Genomic DNA, 2,500 nt, shown 5'->3' with positions numbered 1-2,500 from the left:
TTATTTCACATTTTATTTTTTATACATATATACAAACACGCACACACACACGCACGCACACGCGCGCGCGCTCGTCCGCATTAGATACGAACAGCAGCGCGCGCGTACGTACATATATATGTATATATGTCGTATATATATATATCATTATGGATGTATTACATATATATATGTGTAAACACGGTATGTACGAAGTCGTCGTCGTCGTCGTCGTCGTCGTCGCAACAGCAACAACAGCAACAGCGGCGCAACAACGTTCGTGAACATATCACGCGTCTCGCACACATACACACACGTTAATGATCCTTCCGCAGGTTCCCCTACGGAAACCTTGTTACGACTTTTACTTCCTCTAAATGATCAAGTTTGGTCAACTTCCCAGCAACGCCGACGGCCGTGAAGCCACCGCGTGTCGGTCCGAAGACCTCACTAAATCATTCAATCGGTAGTAGCGACGGGCGGTGTGTACAAAGGGCAGGGACGTAATCAACGCGAGCTTATGACTCGCGCTTACTAGGAATTCCTCGTTTATGGGGGATAATTGCAAACCCCAATCCCCAGCACGAAGGAGTTTCAACGGGTTGCCCGGGCCTCTAGGCCAGGGAGAACATGCTGATTCCTTCAGTGTAGCGCGCGTGCGGCCCAGGACATCTAAGGGCATCACAGACCTGTTATTGCTCAATCTCGTGCGGCTCGAAGCCGCCGGTCCCTCTAAGAAGAATTTTAATACGTCGCCAGTGAGTTGCGCCACCGGAGCGGCGCACACCTAAATGACGACGCCTATTTAGCAGGCTAGAGTCTCGTTCGTTACCGGAATTAACCAGACAAATCGCTCCACCAACTAAGAACGGCCATGCACCACCACCCACCGAATCAAGAAAGAGCTGTTAATCTGTCAATCCTTCCGGTGTCCGGGCCTGGTGAGATTTCCCGTGTTGAGTCAAATTAAGCCGCAGGCTCCACTCCTGGTGGTGCCCTTCCGTCAATTCCTTTAAGTTTCAGCTTTGCAACCATACTCCCCCCGGAGTCCAAAATCTTTGGTTTCCCGGAAGCTGCCCGCCGAGCCATCGTAGTAACGTCGGCGGATCGCTAGATGACATATTTACGGTTAGAACTAGGGCGGTATCTAATCGCCTTCGAACCTCTAACTTTCGTTCTTGATTGATGAAAACACCTTTGGCAAATGCTTTCGCTGATGTTCGTCTTGCGACGATCCAAGAATTTCACCTCTAACGTCGCAATACGAATGCCCCCAGTTATCCCTATTAATCATTACCTCGGAGTTCTGAAAACCAACAAAATAGAACCGAGATCATATTCTATTATTCCATGCACGAAATATTCAAGCAGCATTTTGAGCCCGCTTTGAGCACTCTAATTTGTTCAAAGTAAAATTGTCGGCCCATCTCGACACTCACCGAAGAGCACCGCGATAGGATTTTGATATTGAACCGCCGTTTTACCGACGGCTCACCGACGATATGCTCCGCAGACGTGTCAGTATCACCGCGGATGCGGTGCACCGACAGCGCGGCGCACAAATGCAACTACGAGCTTTTTAACCGCAACAATTTTAGTATACGCTATTGGAGCTGGAGTTACCGCGGCTGCTGGCACCAGACTTGCCCTCCAATTGTTCCTCGTTAAAATATTTAAAGTGTACTCATTCCGATTACGAGGCCTCGTAAGAGTCCCGTATCGTTATTTTTCGTCACTACCTCCCCGTGCCGGGAGTGGGTAATTTGCGCGCCTGCTGCCTTCCTTGGATGTGGTAGCCGTTTCTCAGGCTCCCTCTCCGGAATCGAACCCTGATTCCCCGTTACCCGTGACAACCATGGTAGTCGCAGAAACTACCATCGAAAGTTGATAAGGCAGACATTTGAAAGATGCGTCGCCGGTGCTGGACCATGCGATCGGCAAAAGTTATCCAGATTCATCAAAATTAACGACTTCGGACGCGAGGCCCTCCGTCGATTGGTTTTGATCTAATAAAAGCACTCATCCCATCACTGGTCAGAGTTCTGATTGCATGTATTAGCTCTAGAATTACCACAGTTATCCAAGTAACCGAGGTAAGATCTAAGGAACCAAAACTGATATATTGAGCCATTCGCGGTATCGCCTTAATACGGCTTGCACTGAGACATGCATGGCTTAATCTTTGAGACAAGCATATAACTACTGGCAGGATCAACCAGGGAGCTAGCTAGAGCTAACACACACCAACACCGCACATACGAGAGATATGAGGGTGATGATGATATGATAGACGTGTGACAAGCGACGCGTCGGACGTTCGAAACGCCGTGACGCGCCGGTGCCTAGGTAGCTTTTTGCGTGCGTGCGTGCGTGCGTATTTATTACAATACACACACAACACCACACCGCAACAACAAAATGAATTCGTTTTTCTATCTGTTCACGGAGGAAAATGTATATCTCAACACTCGCCTCGCGTTCGTCCAGATTTACTTTGGACGCGGCATCGCGTCCGATTCAT

The 2,500-nt window shown here is 48.9% G+C and overlaps 1 non-coding gene across 1 annotated transcript; it reads right to left on the bottom strand.

Annotated features, from left to right (window-relative positions):
* Nucleotides 1-297: 297 nt before the first annotated feature.
* Nucleotides 298-2,201, bottom strand: LOC137930747 (small subunit ribosomal RNA). Its single transcript, XR_011108915.1, has one exon. It is a non-coding gene; the product is annotated as a small subunit ribosomal RNA (ribosomal RNA).
* Between the last annotated feature and the right edge of the window lie 299 nt (nt 2,202-2,500).

This window comes from Battus philenor, unplaced genomic scaffold (assembly GCF_028537555.1).
Source record: "Battus philenor isolate CCGP_79_NKW_IND1 unplaced genomic scaffold, ilBatPhil1.0.hap1 SCAF_62, whole genome shotgun sequence".
In the NCBI taxonomy this organism is placed as follows: domain Eukaryota; kingdom Metazoa; phylum Arthropoda; class Insecta; order Lepidoptera; family Papilionidae; genus Battus; species Battus philenor.
This window is presented reverse-complemented; position numbering and strand designations above follow the sequence as displayed.